Below are 23,360 nucleotides of genomic sequence, written 5' to 3'. Positions count from 1 at the left end.
AAAAGATTAAAGCATCCAGGGACTTCCCTGGTGGTCCAGTGGTTAAGAATCCACCTTCCAATGCAGGGGACTCAGGTTTGATCCCTGGTCGGGGAACTAAGATCCCACATGCTGCGGGGCAACTAAGCCTGTGCGCCACAGCAAAGAAGAACCCGCGCACCAAAAACGACGACCCAGCGCAGCCAAAAAAAAAAAAAAAAGATTAAGGCATCCAACTTATTATCAGACATGAAAGAGCTTAGAAATTTTGCCTCTCAAGTATCCTTTCTGTCAAAGGAAGATGTGGTATATAGGACACAGTGGAACTCCCCTAGGAGTGCTATGAAAAGAAACTCCAGCTTCTCAGCTGTTCAAGCAGCCTGAGCACAACCAGTTCACCTTAGATCAAAGACTCAGTGAGCTCTCACAAGAATATTTTTAAGAAACATGGAATACATTTCAAACAATAGGAAAAAGGAAGAAGAAGCTAAATGATATTAGTCATGTAGTAAAGAAAGCATATATTTCTTCTTTCAACAGCAAAAGAGAACCAATTAGAAACATTAGAAAACAAATGTACAAGATGTAGGAAGCAACGAAAAATCGCAGCATGATTTTGAGGAACTGGGAATGTAAGTGTAGTAAACTGATTGCATTAATGACCCAATGGTACTCCATTGTATGATTAATACTAGTTTATTCATTTTTCTGTTGATGGACTTTTGGGTTGTTTCCAGTTTGGGGCTATTGTGAATAAAGTTATTGTGAAAATTCTTGTCTTTGTCTTTTGGTGTGAATCTCATTCTTAACTCAGGTCTTTTTCACTTGCTCTTTCCTCTGCCTGGACCACTTCACCTCTAGATCTTTCCAAGGCTGGCTCTCTCTCACGGTTCAGGCTAGCTATCAGATGGTGGCTGGAGGGGACAGGCTGGGGGCTGGAACACTTGGGGGCTGGCTGGGCACCTCTTTCTCTTACAGTTTCAGGGCCTCTCCGTGTGGTTTCTCTTTGTGTGTTGGTTTGAGCTTCCTCATAGTGTGGCAGCTTCAGGGCAGTTGGACTGCTCCCATAGCAGCTGACAGTCTCAAGAAAGTATTCCAGCAAACAGGGGAAACGTCATTGCCTTTTACAACCTAGCCTTGGAAATTACATGGCATTGCTTCTGCTGTGTTCTGTTGGTTACAGGTAAATCACCAATCCACCTCAATTCAAGGGTAAGGAAAATACACTCTACCTCTTCATAAGTGAGTGATAAGAATCTAGATGAGCCATGTGGAATGGAAGATATTATTGCAGCCAATTTTTGGAAGATACACTCAGCCATACTGTCCATACCCTGTGTGGTTTTTTCCATAGTACTTTCTATTATTAGATATTATTTTATTTCTTTCTTTGTTTTTGATCAGCCATCGCCCTTTACTAGAATATGTGCCCTAAAAAGGGCAGGAACCCTCTCTTTATTATTCTCTGTCCTCTTACCAGTACTTGAATGGTGCGTGTGAAACCGAGTCCCCCTAAAACCAAGTTCTCCTGAGTTTATGATTAATCTCTCTATCCAAAACCCTGTTCCTTTAGGATTGAGGAATAGCAAAGAAAATGGAGGATTGAAACCAAGCAGGACCTTGTGGGGCCTTCCCAGGTAAAAAAGTCCTTCCATGTCCCCCATTTCTTGTTCATAGAAAAAAAGGCTTTAGTCTCCTAGGCCTTCCCCAAGTTCCAAAGAGCAAGTTCAAGCAGTTAATGATCAGGACAACAGAGTCATAGGACTCCTAGCTCCTCCTAAAGGGATATACTTAACAACCTGGTGCATATCTTGGAGTTCTTCTGCAGAAACTAAGACCCCTATGCAAGTGGAGGATGGTGACACTACATGCTGACCACAAGCACACAGACACTAGACTGGCTGGAACCAGAAGGCTTAGATTCCTGAAACATCACCCTGTTACTTCACCACCAACCAGTCAGAAGAAACTCCACGAGCTGATCATGCATCCTCCCACCCTCTTCTCTAACACTGTCTTTAAAAACCCTTGCCTGGAAGCCATTGGGGAATTTGGGTCTTTTGAGCATGAGCTGCCCTTTCTCCTTGCTTGGCACCTGCAATAAACCCTTACTTTGCCGAAAACACCCACTGTCAGAGTTTGGCTTTCTGCACTGCAGGCACAAGAGCCCTTGCTTGGTAACACCTGCACATCATATTCAACATGTTTGTTGAATAAAATAATAAGACTTTTGAGACAGGGAACCAATAGATGCCTCATGTTAATAAACCAAGTAACAGAAGCACAAGCACATTATTTAGGGATGTGGACTTAACCACTCAAAGAAGTAAACTAGAAATAGTTAAAGGAGTTGCCTGTAGGGCTCAAGATGGGAAAGAAAGGATGGGACAGAGGGCAAATACTTTACTGCAGCACTTGTGTATATGGAAATTTTTTAAATGCATGTACTTTTTTTTTCCATTTTATTATTATTTTTTAACATCTTTATTGGAGTATAATTGCTTTACAATGTTGTGCTAGTTTCTGCTGTAAAGTGAATCAGCTATATGTATACGTATATCCCCATATCCCCTCCCTCTTGTGTCTCCCTCCCACCCTCCCTATCCTACTCCTTTAGGTAGTCACAAAGCACTGAGCTGATCTCCCTGTGCTATGCAGCTGCTTCCCACTAGCTATCTATTTTACATTTGGTAGTGTATATATGTCCATGCTACTCTCTCACTCCATCCCAGCTTACCCTTCCCCCTCCCTGTGTCCTCAAGTCCATTCTCTATATACAAGCAGCTCATGAAGCTCAATATCAAAAAAACAAACAACCCAATCCAAAAATGGGCAGAAGACCTAAATAGACATTCCTCCAAAGAAGATATACAGATTGCCAATATACACATGAAAGGATGCTCAACATCACTAATCATTAGAGAAATGCAAATCAAAACTACAATGAGGTATCACTTCATGCCGGTCAGAATGGCCAGCATCAAAAAATCTACAAACAGTAAATGCTGGAGAGGGTGTGGAGAAAAGAGAACCCTCTTGCACTGTTGGCGGGAATGTAAACTGATACAGCCACTATGGAGAACAGTATGGAGGTTCCTTAAAAAACTAAAAATAGAACTACCATATGACCCAGCAATCCCACTACTGGGCATATACCCTGGAAAACCATAATTCAAAAAGAGACATGTACCACAATGTTCATTGCAGCTCTATTTACAATAGCCAGGACATGGAAGCAACCTAAGTGTCCATTGACAGATGAATGGATAAAGAAGATGTGGCACATATATGCAACAGAATATCACTCAGCCATAAAAAGAAATTAAATTGAACTATTTTTAGTGAGATGGATGGACCTAGAGTCTGTCATACAGAGTGAAGTAAGTCAGAAAGAGAAAAACAAATACTATATGCTAACACATATATATGGAATCTGAAAAAAAAAAAAAAAAGGTTCTAATGAACCTAGGGGCAGGACAGGAATAAATGCGTGTACTTTTGCTTGTTTGATATTAAAATTTTTTAAGCTAAATTTTAAGAGGTTATTGTAGAAAATATGGAAAAATTGGAAAATATGCAAGACTAACAAAGCATTATTTGCAATCCCACCACCCAGAGACAGCCACTCTAAACACTTTGTTCTATTACCTTCCTGTTGAAAATAGTCTGTATCTTGCCTTTTTATTTTCTTTGCATGAATTCTATTGTGAGGATTTGCTCTAGAGCAGAAATGCTGCCTGGTAAAGGTAACCTAAGGATTCCTTTACTTCTTGTTTCCCCTACTTAAAGGTCTGCATAATTATGCCCTTTTTTTTCCTCTCTCCACCCTGACAATCGTGTTTAACCCACTCTTTCCCCGCCTCTCCTTCCCTCTTATTCAAAGACCTCGTGAGTTCATCACTGTCTCTTTCTCCTCAGTCACAGGACAGCAGCGTGTGTCTTGGTGACTTATTGCTACACAACAAACTACCCAAAACTCACTGACTTAAGACAACCATTTTTAGCATTTTTCAACAGTTCTGTGGGTCAGGGATTTGAGCAGGCTCAGCCCCATCATCTCTGCTCCACCTGATGTCTGTTGAAGCATAACGTCCACCACGTCCAATGCCTCAGCTCAGACCACTGGCAAGGCTGGTGGCGAACAGGAATGGTTACATTGGGATCACATGTCTGGGGCTTTAGCTTACTCTGGCTGCCAGGTGCCTGGCTTCTCTTCCATGTGGTCTCAGAGCTTTTCCCTCTCCACATGGTCTCCCCAGCAGGGTGGTCAGTCTTCCTGCATGACTGCAGGGCTCCCAGGAGCTTGTGTCTGGAACTCTGCCTGCATCCTGTTGGCTACAGCAAGTCACAGGCCCAGCCCAGACGCAAGGGGAAGGGAACACACAGGGCATGAACACCAGGAGGCATGGGTTACTGGCGGCCACCAGTGAGTCACATGGATATGAATTCAAATCCTGGCTCCTCAGCTTGCTAGCTGTATTTCTTTGGCCTAATTTCTATACTTCTCTGAGCCACCATTACCTTCTTTATCCATAAAATAATCAGGATATAATTCCTTCTGGGCAGAATCATTCTATGCATTGAATAAGAAAAACACGTACTATGCTGCACATGATCACTGCATGGGGTTTCATAGGAGGGACTCAAGCATTAGAAAGATGTGCAAACCATAAACTTGATAGAACCATAAGAAAATAAGCTCCTGGTAATCTGAAGAAATCTTTGGGAGGGCTTTAGACTTCCAAGGAACCAGAAGTTGGAATCTCAAAAAAATCGCAAAATACGGTGATTCCAGTATGGTTCCATGGGTGAAGAATTTCTTCTCTCTCTTCTGTCTTCAATTACTACTTTCTTCTATTTGCCAACCTCTTGGCTGTATTTTAAGCTTAGTCCTTCTCTTCTTATCTCTCTTGTTGACTAATTTCCTTTGCCTTGTAACCCCTTGTTCTATCCAAAAACCTGGAGCCACAAGAAGCCCTTCCCATGGTCATCCACCTTCCCCTCTAGAAGAGAAATCCCTTTAAGCCTCGTCCCCATAACTGTGCCCTTTCTCCTGGCCTCCTGCCTTGTCACTTCCACCGTGAGGCTCCTCCCCAGCAAGAGATTTGAGAGCAAATGACCTTTAACCCAATGAGAGTCCCCCTCCTGCAATCTCCACTAATCTTCTTAGGTGTTAATATTTAGCCTTACCTGGTAATACCCAGGTGCTGGTAAATGCAGCTGCCCACAGCCTCATCAGACAACCTTTTGGAATGCTTCCCTTGCTTCTTTCCCCTGCTTGTTTGATGGAGATTTGAACAGATTTCTGTTCTGGCAAGAGATCAGCAGAAGTGATACCCCTTTTTCAGTTGAAGGAACACACTTTGAAATTCAAAGATTTGATGAAGCACACAGAAACTGTTTCTCAGAGTTGCTCTGAGGTAACTCACAGGATAATTAGCACATTATCAAAGGCCTGAAATGAATGTACAGTGAGGAAGGTGATCAGTTCTCCTCCCACTTTGGAGGGCAGGTCTGGGGTTGGGGGGAAGCCCCAGTTTCTGCATGTCTAAGATGCCTCCAGAAGATGCTGATGCTGCTGGTCTGGGGACCACACTTAGCCAGGAAATGCTACTAAGTAGCAAAGAAGATGAGAGAGAAGCGATGGACATCTTCCTGCAGCTCTGAGAGGCAGCAAGCAACCCTCAATTTTTCCGGGCATCTCCGTGCAGCGAAGACCCTGGGCTTTGGGGACAGATAGAGCTCTCCACCCACTGGGTGGTCCTGGGCAAGTCACTTTACCTCTCTGAGACTCAGTTCCCTCATTTGTAAAGAAGGGGGTGGAGTTCATACCTGCCCCACTGAATTGTCTGGGAGATTTTGAGACACAGTGTGTAGGATGGCCCAGCTGAGTGCCCAGCACATCTAAGCCCTCAGTAACCGGTACCTGGTCTCACTATTGCAAGGGTGGAATCAAGAGACATAAGCAAGAGCCCGATGTCTTCAGCTTTTTCATGTTCCAAGTGAGGACGTGGCTTTGTCTTCACAGGTCCCAAGTTAATAAACAGCAGTGTTCGTGGGCGTGCTCCCAGCGTTCAGACGGCTGCTCTGCTTTAATGGGTACACTTGAGCCACCCCAGGGCAAAATGAGTTAATGCTCTGGAGTCATGAAGAGAAGGCTCTTTCTCATGAGCTGTCACACCCTCTGATGTGAAGGTGTCTTTCATAGACTGTTTTCTATTATTAAGTTCCTGTGACACCTTTGGCACACACAGATCCTTCTCCAATGGCAGAAAATGAAAACATTTCACAGTTCTTATGGGTTCAAGTCCATTTTCTGCTCCTACACACACAAAAGCATTTTCTTTGAGTCTACGTGCCCCATTTCTAAGCCTCTGGTTTTCCCAGACATCCTCATTAAGCAGCAATACCTGCAAGTCCTTCAAAGGACTTACTCTGTTTGCTCAAACCTTCAAATTGCTTTGCAATAACTAGAGACTGCTCTGCTGACAGGCAGGAGAGAGAACAACCCAGATTTCTTTCTCTGGGTTTCTGCTTGTTTTGACTGTTGCAGTTTACACCCACATGTTGTCTAACTTTTACTGATGATTCAACAGAAGCCACCACCAGCAAAACCAGTTGTTTTGTGTCAGAGAACAGCCTTTGACTGAGGTGATTTTCTATGATGATGGCGACAACCTGATTTCTGGAAATGAAATTTCTAGAATTCTCTCTCAAGATGCCTGGGAAGAACATACAACTCTATGGTTCATTCATTACCTTATATCCCCAAATTTATTTCTCCTTACTTATAGAGCTAGTTTGTTTTACCAGTGTAAAAAAAGACTTTATCATGAGCACACTTTCTCTTCATTTAAGCAAAATTCCTAAACTGCAGTTGCTACCCTTTCTAACTTAAGAGATCAAAACTGGGCAGTGGGAGGTGTAGAGTTTAGAGCTGTTAAAGAAAGGCAATCAATGGAGTAAGTAGTAGTGACATAGGGACATCAAAGATGGTGCCCAAATGGTTTACTTCACTAGCTGGGAATATGTATTCACCAACATGATATGTATTTCAGAAACCTCCTAAATTCATGTTGAATTAAGATTTTTACCTTAGGGACTTCCCTGGTAGTCCGGTGATTAAGAATCCACCTTCCAATGCATGGGACGTGGGTTCGATCCCTGGTCGGGGAACTAAGATCCCACATGCCGCGGGGCAACTAAGCCCACGTGCCACAACTACTGAGCGTGCAAGCCACAACTAGAGAGAAGCCCGTGCACCGCAACGAAGATCCTGCATGCCGCAACTAAGACCCGACGCAGCCAAAAAATAAAAATTAAAATTATAAAAAGATTTTTACCTTAAAGCTATGTGACACTAATTAGCATATTAAAGGTTTTCCATTTAAGAAATGAAGATAGACCATGAGATAAGCTAATTAGTTAGGAGGAAACTTTAATGAAGAAAAAAATACGAGCAAAAGCAAGAGGCACGTAAATTTGTTTTTCCTCCAGAGACCATACATACTCAAGCAATGTGGATGAAATTTCCCCATTTTCAACCCTATATATTTATCCAAATCAGATAGATAGATAGATAGATAGATAGATAGATAGATAGATAGATAGATTCAAGGCGCTCTTCTCCTTCCTACAGAGAGCTGTTTATTGAGGCAGCAAATATTTCTTGAGTGTCTAATCCATGCTGGGCACCATGCTTGGTGCTGGAGGCTGTGAACAAGACAAACGAGTAGCAGTCATTCCACATGCTAATATAGGATATTAGTTAAGCGTCTTCTGGTTACAAGAAACAGCTACTCCAGCAAATGTAAGCAAAAATGGGAACTTATTGGAAAGCTATTACTGGAAGAGTTAAACATCCAAACCCTGGGTAGGGCAGAACCAGGAATTCATGGACCTTCCCCTTTGGGCAATGATGTCATTATGGTGACTCAGCCCCAACAAGTCCCAACTGCTGTGTCTTTCAGGTCAAGTTTCTGAAGAGAGAAACTCATTGGCTCAGCTTAGGTGCAGTGTCTATCCCTGGTCCAGTCAGCCATGGCCAGAATGGCCAGCTCATGTGGCTTGAACCTGCCCTGACATATTTGAGTCTTCCCAGAAACTCAAAGATTTTGTGAGTAGAGCAGACACTCGTTAGTTTCTATATTTTGTAGCCCTAACATGTCAATAGGTTCAGGGTTATATTCAAAATATTTAACAACTGCTATGACCCAGGCAGTGACTAGTCCAACCAATGCTGGTTGTAGGCTAGAAATAAGGTCCAGGAGGGTCCTTGCTGGGTCAGGCATTAACCCTGTAGTTACTAGGTCATGGGGAGGTATGGGGCATACTATGGAAGGGGCCAAGGTGGCCCTGGAGAGGTGGGGCTTTGGGGAATTTTCCTAGAAGTTCAGGTGCCCTGGAAGTAGATTCCGAGTTGCAGATTTACATGGAAGTGATTTATTAAGGAAATGTTCCCAGGGAAGGCCATTAAGAAAGTGGATGAAGCAAGACAGGGGAGGAGAGGAAGCCAAGCAAGGGTGCTATATTGGGGTTCTCCAGAGAAACAGAACCAATGGAATACACGTGTACAGCTGACCCTTGAACAACATGGGTTTGAACGGCATGGGTCCACTTATACGCAGATTTTTTTTCAATAAATATATATAGTACTACACAATCAGGGGTTGGGTGAATCCACAGATGCAGAAACACAGGGCTGTCTATAGGTCTTGAGAATCTGCAGATTTTGGTATATGCGAGGGCTCCTGGATACTGAGGGAGGAATGAATATATATACACATATATGATTCCATATATATAGATATGGAATTGGCTAACATGATTATGGAAACTGAGAAGTCCCACCATCTGCTGCCTGCAAGCTGGAGACCCAGAAAAGACAGTTGCAGTCAATCTGAAGACCTGAGATTCAGGAGAATGGGTGATATAACTTCTAGTCAAAATCTGGAGGCCTGGAAACAAAGACCACTGATGGTGTAAGGCCCAGTCCTTGACAGGAGAAGACTGATGTCCTAGCTCCAGCAATCAGACAGAGATTGAATTCTCCCTTCCTCTGTCTCTTTGTTCGCCCTTCCTTTGTTCTATTCAGGTCCTCAGCAGATTGTGTGAGGCCCACTCACATTGGGGAGGGCCATCTGCTTTGCTCAGTCTACCTATTCAAATCCTAATCTCATCTGGACACACTCAGGATAAGGTTCAACCAAATATCTGGGCACCCTGTGTCTCAGTCAAGTTGATGCTTAAAATTAACCATCACAGATGCCCTCAGGGATGCCTCATCCCAGATGCCACAGCCTGGGAATGTGGACTCTTTCACTGGAATAGACTCATGTCTAGCAGAGACCCTTGCACAGTTTAGGCTTTCACTAATAAACAAGTGAAGTTCTGGATTGAAGCTACGCTGCAGATTTCTCCCAACCAGAGGCAAGGGAGCCAGCCGCTTGTTATCTTAGCCCTTCTTGGTCACTGTTTCACGGCCACGTCGGGCAGGGATCTCCTCCCCACGCACGTCTGGCTCTCTGTGCCTTGGCTGAGCAGCTGCTGCAGAGTAACAGGTGCTGGAGGTGAAACCACCCAGAGAGTCAGGTGGAGGATGGAGCCCTGACATTGTCTGTACCAGTGGGATCAGGGCAGTGGCTGCTTACCAACTTGTTCAGACGTATTTCAATATTTTGACAATCAGTACAGCCAATCACGTGTGTGCCAGCTGGATGTCAGCCCTAAAAACAATGCAGGGTATGGCAACCAGAGACTGAGACAGTGAATAGCAATCCAGCCTCTTCAACTGGCTCGATGTCAGTAGGCCACATTCATCTAAGGCATCAGTTCCCTTAACTCTAAAATAAAAGGGTTGGGGTAGATGATTTTACTTCCAATCTTCTATAGATAATTTCTCCCCTAATAACATTAAGAATTGTCTTCACCGTGTCTAGACCCTGCCTAGATTTTGAGATTCAAAGATAAATAATACATGCAGTGGACGCTTGGCTCTTTCCCTTTGTTTCTAGACTCTAACCTCACCTTCCTATTTGCTGCTCTCTGTTTGGGGGACGCCCCACATGTGTGGCCTTAGTGGAAAGTCTCGGCAGCTTCCTAAAAGGAAGGTCCTCCCTGATTAGCCCAACACAGACAGAGGGCTTGGACCTCTGGATCGCTGGGTGCTTTCTCCTAGAGTTTGGAATTTGGAGTGAATGACACCTGGAGGAGGGGACGGTTTGGAGGTCACTCCTTGCAGGCAGCAGGGACTTGCTGACTACACTCTTCTAAAGTGTGGCCTCTGCTGGGGTTCCTGATGCATGGCCTCCTGGAGCCCCTTAGGCTGCACCTTTTCAAGCCTAGCTGTACACACTTGGTTCCCCTGACATCCTTCTACATTCCCTTTCTGTTGCGTTAGTTTCCATTCTGTATCATTGCTCAAGAGTTGTTGGCCTGTCTCTTCGCATTTCTAGACAGTAGATGCCTTGAAGCCTAGGACTGTGGACTCTTCCACTGGAGTCGACTCATGTCCAGCAGAGACCTTTGCACAATTTAGGCTTTCACTAAGAAACAAATGAATAAAAAGTAACAAATCATGGTACAGACAAAAAGACACTGGAAAATTAGCCATGGAATTTTTTAGAAAACTCTATTCTGAGATTAATACACAAGTACCTGAACAAACAACTGTGTTTCTGCAAGGATTTCTTTTTTCAAATACTGATGAAAAGACTCATCTATGTGTCTGTTTCCTTGTCCAGCTCTTTATCCAATAATAGTTTGTTTACCTGTGTGGGTGACCTTGCTTCTAGGCCTAAGGCTGAGCTTCCCAGGACTATTGTTTTAGGTGATGTTTACGTGCAATTTTTTCTTTTGTTCCTTGTGGATAAAACAACTTAGTAACCATAAGATGAGAATCTGAAGCAGCTAAAAATCAACATCTTGAGTGGTCTTCCAGCCATGTCCACTCTCAGCAGGACCCAACAAAAACATCCCAAACAGACTAGCAGATACAAACTATTATATACAGAAGGGATAAACAACAAGGTCCTACTGTATAGCACAGGGAACTATGTTCAACATCCCATGATAAACCATAATGGAAAGGAATATGAAAAAGAATGTGTGTGTATATATATATATATGTATATATATATACACATACATGAGTCACTTTGCTGTACAGCAGAAATTAACACAACATTGTAAATCAACTATAGTTAAATAAAATAAATTTTTAAAAAATCCCAAACAGATGAAAACCTGTTTGCTTTGAAGACACACAAAAAAGAAACTGAAAGAAAAAAGAGTGAAACGTGTGCCAAGCAAGAGAGAGATTTCTCCTTATACTTTTTTAAAAAAATAAAAGATGAACTCATTATTATCCCAAAATCTCTTGAGGCAGAAATTCAGGCACCCTCTTATTCTATAAACTCCAAATGACAGCATCCTTGGAGAAACAGTTGCCTGGTAACTCAGAATAGAGGTTTGTCTTTAGATTCCTCTGGAATCAAGTGTATCTATTTTGGTTTTTCTGTTGAGCTCATTTCCTTCCCTACAATCCCAGAACTGAACAATTTAGGGAGAAGAATTCCACTCATAAGAAAGTCTCTTTTCCTACAGAAGATATTTTTAAGAAGTATAGCTCTCTTCATGCAGTTGAATTGCTCTGTTTTTAGGACTGTTACATGAACATATAAGAAAAGGAAAAATGCATTAACATGTAAGAAAAGGAAAAATGCCAACTGAGAGGAGGTTTCAGACAGAGATGTATGTTTTGCGGCTGAAAGCCAGACACCAGTTTTTTTCTTTTTTTCTTTTTTTTTGGCTGCGTTGGGTCTTTGTTGGTGCGCGCAGGCTTTCTCTAGTTGCGGTGAGTGGGGGTTACGCTTCGTTGTGGTGCGCGGGCTTCTCATTGCGGTAGCTTCTCTTTTTGAGGAGCACGGGCTCCAGGCACACGGGTTTCAGTAGTTGTGGCACGTGGGCTCAGTAGTTGTGGCTCGCGGGCTCTAGAGCACAGGCTCAGTAGTTGTGGCGCATGGGCTTAGTTGCTCCACGGCATGTGGGATCTTCCCGGACCAGGGCTCAAACCCATGTCCCCTGCATTGGCAGGTGTATTCTTAACCACTGTGCCACCAGGGAAGTCCCCAGACACCAGCTTTCTAAGAGAAGAAATTAATTCAGAAGCTCACCTAAGATCAAAGTATAATTTACTCAGTTGAAAGATGCTTTGCAAACTCCTACCTCTTCGTTGGAGCAAGAAGAGCTGTCCAGGTAGGCTCTTACTCACCAAGCTCAGAAGCCCTAAGTCTCCCCTCTTCTGAATTAGTGATGTGGTCCCAGATCCTTTTCCTCTCTGCACTTAGATAAAAGAGACTAAGGTAACTGCATCGCTAATGATTCTTTTGCTTATAAGCAAGAGAACCTGAGTGAGAGACCTTACACAAAAGGGAAACTACTGGAAGGATTGGGATAACTCACAAAAGGATAACCAAATAGCTTGGGAGTGGGCAGGAATCAAGGTGCTGGAAGTTAAGAGGCAGGAACCACAGAAAGGTGGAGAAGGAGAAACAGGCTAGCAGGAGCCCATGATGAGAAAAACGAACTTCAAATATCTTTGTATTGCTCACTCAAGATTCATAATCCCTGGAGAGAATGTCACATTGGCGGAGTTTAAGTCAAAAGCCTGAGCCTGCTGTCCCAAGGCAGTAAGAGGAAGAATTTACTGGAAGGACCCTCCACAAACCCCTTCAGTTTCCAAGATGGAAGGGCAGGTACCTAGCTTTAGTCACGTCAAGACTGTCCATAATAGGGTGATGGGAAAGTCATTTCCCAAGAAGAAACTCTGGTGCTATTAAGAAGGGAGGATGAATGCTAAGAAGGCAAAAAAAGTTCACCACTGTCTTAGGTTGGGTTCCCAGAAGCAGAGACCGAGGCAGAGATTCTTATACAAGTGACACCCTGAAGTCGTGCTTTCAGGAGAAACTTGTAAAAAGGTAAGGGAAGCAGGGGAAGAGGCTAAACAAAGATGAGGTTTCAGCTGAGGTCTAATTTCAGCCTGATCCCAGTTCTGGAGTGTGAATGTCACCACAGAGTTGTCCCCTTTGAGGCAAGGGGACAGTTTTTGTATCCTCGTATTAGTCAGTCATTGGCTGCCTGATGCCCTGAGGGGAAATAGCACTTCCCAGGCATTTCCCAATAAGGTGGCTCCCCCTGGCCAAGGATAAATCTCCAGAGACAGGTATAAGCTTGAGCCATTATCAGCAACACTTAGAATGGCTGGGAAGAGGGGCGCTAGCACAGTAAATGGGATCAGGGTAGGGCACCAGCACTGTCTACTACAACCATAAAAATAAAGGCAAGGTAGCTGGATTTGATTCACTAAATCCAGGGTTTCCCATCTGTAGACTGATGTAATAACCCTGGGACTGCTATTAATTCTGAAACAGATAAGATGAAAGGGATCAATTATTGTGTAGACTGTCTCATTGGGGAAAATAATGTAATGAACAGAGAGACACCCAACAGACAGAGTAAGAGGAGGTAAAAATTTCTTTAAAAGAAATAGATAATGACAACCGAATCAAAAAATGGGCAGAAGATCTAAACAGACATTTCTCCAAAGACATACAGATGGCCCAAAAGCACATGAAAAGATGCTCAACATTACTAATTATCAGAGAAATGCAAATCAAAACTACAATGAGGGGACTTCCCTGGTGGTCGAGTGGCTGAGACTACGCACTTCCATTGCAGGGGGCACGGATTCGATCCCTGATCGGGGAACTAAGATCCCGCATGCCACATGGCACAGCCAAAAATAAATAAATAAATAATAAAGATCTTAACACTCTTAAAAAAAAAAGTTATTAAAAAAAAAACTACAATGAGGTGTCACCTCACACCGGTCAGATTGGCCATCATCAAAATGTCTACAAACAATAAATGCTGGAGAGGGTGTAGAGAAAAGGGAACCCTCCTACATTGTTGGTGGGAATGTAAATTGGTAACAGTCACTATGGAGAACAGTGTGGAGGTCCCTTAAAAAACGAAAAGTAGGGCTTCCCTGGTGGCGCAGTGGTTGGGAATCTGCCTGCCGGTGCAGGGGACACGGGTTCGAGCCCTGGTCTGGGAAGATCCCACATGCCGCAGAGCAGCTGAGCCCGTGAGCCACAATTACTGAGCCTGCGCGTCTGGAGCCCGTGCTCCGCAACAAGAGAGGCCGCGATAGTGAGAGGCCCACGCACCGCGATGAAGAGTGGCCCCCACTTGCCGCAACTGGAGAAAGCCCTCGCACAGAAACAAAGACCCAACACAGCCATAAATAAATAAATTAAAAAAAAAAAAAAAACAACGAAAAGTAGAGCTACCGTATGATCCGTCAATCCCACTCCTGGGCGTATATCCAGAGAAAACCATAATTCAAAAAGACACATGCACCCCAATGTTCACTGCAGCACTATTTACAATAGCCAAGTCCTGGAAGCAACCAAAGTGTCCATCGACAGAGGAATGGATAAAGAAGATGTGATACATATACACAGTGGAATATGACTTAGCCACAAAAAAGAACGAAATAATGCCACTGGCAGCATCATCATGGATAGACCTAGAGATGATCATACTAAGTGAAGTAAGTCAGACAGAGAAAGACAAATATATGACGAACTCACATGTGGAATCTGATTTCTTTTAAAATGATATAAATGAACTTATTTACAAAACAGAAACAGATCCATAGATTTCAAAAAAAACTTATGGTTACCAAAGGGGAAACATGGGGGGGAGGGATAAATTAGGAGCTTGGGATTAACCTGCACACACTATTATATATAAAATAGATAATTAACAAGTACCTACTGGATAGCACAGGGAACTCAACACTCTGTAATAACCTATATGGGAAAAGAATCTGGAAAAAAATGAATATATGTATATGTATAACTGAATCACTTTGCTGTACACCTGAAACTAACACATTGTAAATGAACATTGTAAATCAACTATACTCCAATAAAATTAAAAAATAAATAAAGTATCAGCCTTCACCAGGTGAATGATGCAGCTTGCCCCAAGATCCAGCACATGAATTATCAGCATGAAACAGAAATGTACCTCAAGCTTCTTATACGCTTTCCTACAAAAACATAACTCTTTGTCAATATAACTAGCAGTTCTTAATTATGAGATAAAACAAGGCGGAACAATATAGAACAGTATTAAGAGAAATAAAAATGTCTTCAAATTAAGTACCTTTTCATCTCATCCTCTTAGGCCATTAATTACCACTTTAACTTCATCTTGGCCTCCCTACTCAACTACAAGGAGAATACTTAACTTTCTTTTGGTGGTTCAAGTGTCAAAAATGTCCTTAGCCTGGTATAGAATTTTTTCAGAAAATCACTTCTAACTCTTCTCCTGCTGAGCCATCTAATAACCCTACTTAGGTTTTATTGGAGGAGGCAAAGTGTTAATGTTTCATCACTTCTCTGATTAGTTCTAGAGGATAATAACAGCTCCTTTACAAAAGTAAACCATTTTTCAAAAAGGAAAAGATAATGAAACTTACGGATATAGTCAAAGGACTGACACTAAAGGAGAAAGATATACAGGAAGGAGATCACTGAAAAAAAAAAAAGAAAAGAAACTAATAGACTTTCTAATGCACTTGAAGGAATGCATCAAAAAAAACATATATCAAAGAAGTCTTATAGACCTAATGGGGAATTTGAGAATAATTAGTGATAAATGCACAGAAAACTAAGCAAACAAAAAAAGAGACTACTGTTAATTCCAAGAATGAACAAAAAGTTGTACAAGAAAAGAAACATAACTATGATTAACATTTACAACATGAATAAACAACATTGCTCATTAAATTATGATTGACAGCATTAATGAGTAAAGATATCTAGTCTCAGTGACATAAATATAAATGTAACTAAAATCTGGGAGACACCTCTCTCTCTGTCTCTCTCGCTATATAACATTATATATATATATTTATATATAATGTATAATTTATATTATATATTATATAATATTATATATTTATATATGATATATATACAAGAATATTATATATAATATTCTTATGAGAATAAGTATTTTGAGCCTCTCTCTTGATTATACCTGGTAATAGAATGGCCAAATACATATATATATGTATATATATATACCCACATACATATACCCATTAGATACCAGTAGCCTCCACACAGTTTTGACAACAAAGATGTCTCCAGACATTGTCAGAACATTGTCAGATGTTCCCTGGCGAGCAAAATCACCCCCAGTTGAGAACTACCGTTCCAACCTTTTTATTACATTTTCTCTACTAAATGGTGAGGGTTTTATTTCTCTGACTTAAAACTGACTGATTCAGAAAGCCATAAATTATGTCAAAATTTGATAAATAAAATATTAATGTAATTATTTAGAAACCTGCACCAATAAAAGAATAAACAAATTAAAGTATTAAATGCAGTTGCTCCTAGAGAATAGGACGGAAGGACAAGGAAGGGTGATTTTGAACTTTTTATTATGATTTAATTTTTTTGATGTGTATATATATATAGCTGAACAGGCCAGGTAGAAAGTTCCAGAGAGAGGCTCGAAATTCTTATTCTCATAAGAGATTAAAGAAGTGTTTATTCTGATCTTTTGTTTCTAATCTCATCTAAGCCATATTCTCTTATATTTTGCCCAGAGGCAAGTATGGCTCTCATCTAGCTTGAATCATATATTTATTTCTTTTCCAAGATGACTCGAGGCTGCCTCGTCCCTAATGGTTCTGGGTGGAGAACTGGCTTACCCGGTTATACTTATGTAGTAGTCAGAGAAGACAGGAAAAAAACACTCTGGTAAAGATTATATGAACATTGGGACTTCCCTGGTGGTCCAGTGGTAAAGAATCCACCTTACAATGCAGGGGATGTGGGTTCAATTCCTGGTCAGGGAACTGAGATCCCACATGCCGTGGGGCAACTAAGCCCACGTGCCACAACTACTGAGCTTGCACGCCTCAACTAGAGAGCCTGTGTGCTGCAAACTACAGAGCCCACGCACTCTGGAACCCGCACGTCACAACTACAGAGCCCACGTGCCCTGGAGCCCGCGTGCCACAACTAGAGAGAAGCCCGCGCGCCACAACGCAAGATCCCATATGCCACAACTAAGACCTGACACAGCCAAAAATAAATAAAATAAACAGCAGATTCTTAAGAAAAGATTGTATGAACATTAAAATAACATTAGAGTCCCTGTATCTGCATGGGTTGTCTCCCTCCAAAAATGAGGCGGAGGAGGGAGTGGGGGCAATTGAGACCTTGCTTTGCTGATGTGTGTCATTGTTCCTTATTTTATTAGGCTGTCTTTCCTCAATCTCCATCCATCCGTATCTCCCTCATCCTGTAATCTGCAGCACTACCTCTAACTCATCTTTGCTCCCCCAACCATAGCAATTGAAACAAAGTCTTAGGACTGAATTTCTTGATTTGCTTGATTGACTAGTTGTGATTGTGCTCCAATTGTTTTGGAAATGCATTCATCTGACATATGAACAAATAATAGAAGACAGTTTTCAACCCTCCAAAATATAAAGAGATGGAAATGTGTATTTATACATTTTTTTTTGATTTGCATTTCCCAGATTACTAATAAGCATCATTTCATGTGCTTGTTGGCCGTTTGTACATCTTCTTTGGAGGAATGTCTACCCAAGTCCTTTGCCCATTTTAAAATTAGATAGTCTTCTTATTGTTGAACTGTAAGAGTTCTTTATATATTCTGGATACTAACGCCTTATCACAAAATATTTTCTCCCGGGACTTCCCTGGTGGTGCAGTGGTTAAGAATCCACCTGCCAATGCAGGAGACATGGGTTCAAGCCCTGGTCCAGGAAAATCCCACATGCTGTGGAGCAACTAAGCCCATGCACCACAACTACCAAGCCTGCACTCTAGAGCCCATGAGCCACAACTTATGAGCCCACATGCCACAACTACTGAAGCCCATGCGCCACAACTACTGAAGCCCATGTGCCTAGAGACCATGCTCCGCAACAAGAGAAGCCTTTCAATGAGAAGCCCCCACTCACCACAACTAGAGAAAGCCCATGTGCAGCAACAAAGACCCAATGCAGCCAAAAATAAATAAATAAATAAATAAATAAATAATTTCTCCCATTCTCTAGGTTGTCTTTTCATTTTCTTGATAATGTCCTTTGATGCACAGTGTTTTTAATTTTGATGAATCCAATTTATCTATTTTGTTGTTGTTGCTCATGCTTTTGATGTCATATTTAAGAATCCATTACCAGGGACTTCCCTGGTGGCGCAGTGGTTAATTAAGAATCCGCCTGCCAATGCAGGGGACACAGGTTCGATCCCTGGTCCAGGAAGATTCCACATGCTGTGGAACAACTAAGCCCATGAGCCACAACTACTGAGCCCACGTGCCACAACTACTGAAGCCCTCGAGCTCTAGGGTCTGTGTACCACAACTACTGAAGCTTGTGTGCCTAGAGCCCATGCTCCGCAACAAGAGAAGCCACCACAATGAGAAGCCTGCACACTGCAACGAAGAGTAGCCCCCACTCGCCGCAAATAGAGAAAGCCCACGCACAGCAACGAGGACCTAATGCAGCCAAAAAAAAAAAAAAGAATCCATTGCCAAATCCAAGGTCATGAAAACTTAGCCTATGTTTTCTTTTAAGGGTCTTAAAGTTTAGCTCGTATATTTAGATTGTGGATTCATTTTGAGATAATTTTGCATACGGTGTGAGGTAGGGACCCAGAGTCATTCTTTTGCATGTGGATATCCAGTTGTCCCAGCACCCTTTGTTTTATTTTTTAGTTTTTGTTTTGTTTTGTTTTGGCCATGTCTCATCTTGCAGGATCTTAGTTCCCTGATCAGGGATTGAACCCAGGCCCCAGCAGTGAAAGCACAGAGACTTAACCACTGGACCGCCAGGGAACTCCCCCCAGCACCCTTTGTTGAAGAGACTATTCTTTCCTCCATTGAATGGTCTTTAAACCTTTGTCAAAAATCAGTTGGCCATAAATATGTAGGTTTATTTCTGGACTTCTATTCCATTGGTCTATTGTCTATCCTTATACCAATACCACACTACTTTGGTTACTGTAGCTTTGTAGTTTGTTTTGAAATCAGGAAGTTTGAATCCTTCAACTTTGTTTTTCTTTTTCAAGATGATTCTGGCTCTTCAGGGCAAGTATTTCCTTTTAGCTCTAAAGCCAATTTCTGCTTTTAGCTAGGTTTGTGACTGTTTCTGGACCATTATGGGTGCCTCCAGCCATGATGACATTATTTGGAATAATGCCATTTCTCCAAACAAGGCATTATTCCTCTAAACAGAAAGAGACGTATCTGGGTCTTTGTGGAACCACATTTAGTTCATGAGAAAAAAATTAAGTCAAACAAGATTCTAGCTTTAGTTTTTTGGTATCATACAAGTGAAAACAATACATTTATGGGCTGAAATATTTGTCTAAATAGAAGACACAGAAATCCATTTTCTATAGTTTAGACATAATTCTAGACACTATGGTGAGTCTAACATGGTGGACACAAAGTCAAGGTTTGAATGATATTTTTGCTGTGTGAGGGCTGTAAGGCAGGTCCATTTGAACAAAAACCTTGTGGGTACACTTTTCTTCTTTTGCCCCTCCCTTTCCATTGCCCATCTTGCCTTTTCTTCTTCCTAACTTCCTTCCTGGTCTTATTCTCACACCTCCTTCTCTGAAGATCTTTCTACCCTCTCTCTCTTTTCCTTGCCCGAATTCTCCTTCCTGCCCTTTAAAACTCCCACCCCCTGACTGAATCCCAACTCAACTTTAGGAAAACAAGTTGGTCAAACTGATCCTCAGAAAGTGGTGTAAACGGCTAACTCACTAACACTCAGCCTTCAGTGTTCATTTGTTAGCCCAAGAAGAAGCCAGCAGGTAGAATAATTGCAGATTGTCTAGGAAAGCCAGTTGAGTCCCTCCGGGTCTTTCATAAAATCACTCCAGCGAGCCTATGGTGCATATATTTTGAGACAACCTAGTACTCTGTCTCAGTTTTCTGTTTTTCTTTAGAGTGGAACCTGGACCATCACATGTGGTGGGGAGTGTTGTAGAGGGAGATCTAGGGCTGGTTCCTTCCGGTCCCACCTTAGTCAAGTCCTGAGCCCTTCCTTTTACTCCATCAGTGGATCCCTCTGGACATCCAAGTTTTCTCTTTCTGCTCTGGGCTATTGTGCCATGTGTTGTTCACACAGGGTCATTCTTGAATGACCAGCATGTTTTGTGTTGCCTGCTGCCTATGACTGGCCTTCACTGACTCCCATAAGAAGGACTCTGACCTTGATGTAGATTCATTCCCCTCTCTTGTGGCTTCCCAGTGGTAAGGAGGGCTGCCTGCAGTTGGAGGTTCTATTCTTGGAACTTCCTCTCCCCAAAGCACTGTGGTTCATAGCCAACTGCCTGGGCTGGTATTAGACCACCTCTCCTTTTCACTTCACAGGGACAGGACCCCTCACACAACTTCTTGGATTCCATTTTATTTGTTTGTTTTGTTTTGTTTTTTTAGTTCATGTATATTTCTAATAGGTATATTGGATCCTGTGTCCCAGTCAGCATAACTCTCCCCAGTTTTGAAACAGTTCAGATAATTATCTGACTTCACCTTCTAAACATCACTTAACTCTAATACGAGAGAAAAGTCTTCAGTTTGTCAGGAGCAGAACTTGACTGGAGAAGAGGAAAACAAAGCCCATAATTATAATAAATATGCAATAGCACAACAGCAGCATTTAGGATCTTTAAAATTATATTCAGGTCCTTTTGTGTCTCACTTATTTCACTTAGTATAATGTCCTCAAAGTTCATCTGCAGCATGTGTCAGAACTTCCTTCCTTTCTAAGGCTGAATAATATTCTATGGTATGTACATACCACGTTTTGTTTATCCATTCATCTGTAGATGGATATTGGGTTGTTTCCACCTTTTGGCTATCGTGAACAACACTGCTATGAACTTTGGTGTGCAAATATTTGTTCAAGTCCTAATTTTTTATTATTTGGGGTATATACCATAGAAATAGATCATATGCTTTATCATACCTCCCTATTCTATTCCATTTAGCTGCCTGTTCTTTCATCAGAAGGATACCTTTCTTTTTTATCTTGCATGGTTTTTTTGTTTGTTTGTTTTGTTTTTTAACATCTTTATTGGAGTATAATTGCTTTACAATGGTGTGTTAGTTTCTGCTTTATAACAAAGTGAATCAGTTATATATATACATATGTTCCCATATCTCTTACCTCTTGTGTCTCCCTCCCTCCCACCCTCCCTATCCCACCCCTCTAGGTGGTCACAAAGCACCGAGCTGATCTCCCTGTGCTATGTGGCTGCTTTCCACTAGCTATCTATTTTACGTTTGGTTATCCTGCATGTTTTAATAATTTTTTTTTTGTATCCAAAATGTGTTTATTGGGATGGTTTCCCATTCATCTTGATTCAGGGTGATTTTAGTGCTGCTTCTGTCTGAAGGAGCAACCTTCTGTAAGCCTTGCTTTTCCTCTTGTAGGCTGGCAGAGGACAGTAGAGCAGCCAACACACAAAACTACTGTTTGTGCATGGCTAAAGACGGTGGTGATTTTATAGCATCCCGGGCATTTCACATCCATGAAATAGGAACTGGGGCTCTGCAGCAAGCACTTCTTCTTGTGTTTCATCTTCTCTTCTGGAGAGGGATGAAAGAAATCCCTTGCAAGAGGCATGTTCTCGTGGGAAGGTCGTCACTGCCGGAAAGGCTGTATGTTTTAATATCTGATAGGACTGGTCTCTGAACTCCACCCTCCCTCCATTTCCTTTACTTTTTCTGAATTACGTTGAGTATTTTCTCTTATTAATTTATTGGGAAGAACTTTAGAAACTGATACATTACCACACTAACAAAAGAGACACCTTTGTTTACAACCATTCTTTTTTTATTTTTTGGCCATACTGCGCAGCTTGCGGGATCTTAGTTCCCCGACCAGGGATTGAACCTGGGCCTATGGCAGTGAAAGTGCCAAGTTCGAACCACTGGACTGCCAGGGAATTCCCTGCTTACAACCATTCTTTATATATTCCTTACTGTATGCTGATGCAGTTCATATGTGCTCCAAACATCCATGGTGATTTATACTGGAAGTGGTGTGCATGCAATTTGTGATTTTGTTGAAATATTATTGCAATAGCCTTAGAAAAGCAGTTGACACACATGAAAGTGTTAATTTGAGTCAACTGATACCAAGGGATAATGCTTGATTTGTGGTAAGAGGTTTCATCAAAATATTTCTCCTAGTTGTCACTTAGCAAAGGTAATTGCTTACTAAGCTAGTCTCTTTGCATAAATTTCAATTTTCCAGCATTTGATTAAACTTGACAATTGGGATTCTCCATGGTAACAGTGGAGCAAGATGCTACACCTTCCAAAAAACATAAAAATAGTGCTCTATCATTTGTTGCCTGGCAGCAATACTCCTTGTTTTTACTCACAGGAAAATTTATTTTTGCTGATTGGCGTAACTTTGGCAGGGAAAAAGGACAAAATAGTTCTCTCGGCAATCAAAAATTGATCGGGCAGTTTAACCTTTTCCTTTTTGTAAAGACCCAGGTGAGGTCTTCATAACTTTAAATAGCATAAAAAGCATATACTATACAAAAGCATAAAGCATATAAAATATAAAGGCAGAGTGAGTACGATCAGAGAGGAGCCTTCAGTAAGAGTCTTTGAGGACAAAGGTTCTTTGATTAAGGGACACACTAGATGAGGCAGTTGCGGTTCTCAAGCAGTGTGGGTTCAAACTGCATTTATAAGGCTTAACGATAGGTCTTAGTCTAAATTTCATTTTATCTCCCATCCTGGTTGGTCCCTGTGGTAGATAGTATTTTTGCTCATGACTCTTTCTTCCCTCCCCATCCTCGCCATGGCTTACTGCAGACAGAGCACGCTTCTCTAACTCACTCACTTTGGGTTTGGTCTAGAGAATGTGGGTGAATGTAACAAACGTCGTGTCTGACCAGAGGCTCTACATGAATTTGTGAAATTTGGCTTGACCTCCTGCACATTTGCTATGAGGAGAGAATGCCCCGCATAGCCATTGCCCCTTCAGCCTGGGTCCTGGAATGAGAAACACGTGGAGCAGACCCAGATCTAAGGTCAGGGGAAGCCTGGCCACCCACATGCTGCGCGCAGACCAGCGGGAGAAAAATAAACGTTTGTAGTTATAAATCACTGACATTTGGGAGCTGATTACTATGTAATATTATTACAGCAAAAACCTGACTAATACGGTCATCAAAAAAAAAAAAAAAAGAAATGGTTCTGAAGAAGCTAGGGGCAGAACAGGA

At 41.9% G+C, this 23,360-nt stretch overlaps 1 pseudogene across 1 annotated transcript in view; it reads right to left on the bottom strand.

Annotated features, from left to right (window-relative positions):
• The window catches only part of LOC309608532 (small ribosomal subunit protein eS27 pseudogene), a 211,917-nt pseudogene extending 189,362 nt beyond the window's left edge, over nt 1-22,555 (bottom strand). The window contains exon 1 of the transcript XR_014249665.1: nt 17,920-22,555. The product of XR_014249665.1 is annotated as a small ribosomal subunit protein eS27 pseudogene (transcript). The remainder of the gene's footprint in view (nt 1-17,919) is intronic.
• Nucleotides 22,556-23,360: the final 805 nt, after the last annotated feature.

This window comes from Balaenoptera borealis (assembly GCF_965194805.1).
Source record: "Balaenoptera borealis genome assembly, chromosome: 12".
NCBI classification, from domain to species: domain Eukaryota; kingdom Metazoa; phylum Chordata; class Mammalia; order Artiodactyla; family Balaenopteridae; genus Balaenoptera; species Balaenoptera borealis.
The sequence above is the reverse complement of the archived record's forward strand: the minus strand, read 5'-3'. Positions and strand labels throughout refer to the sequence as shown.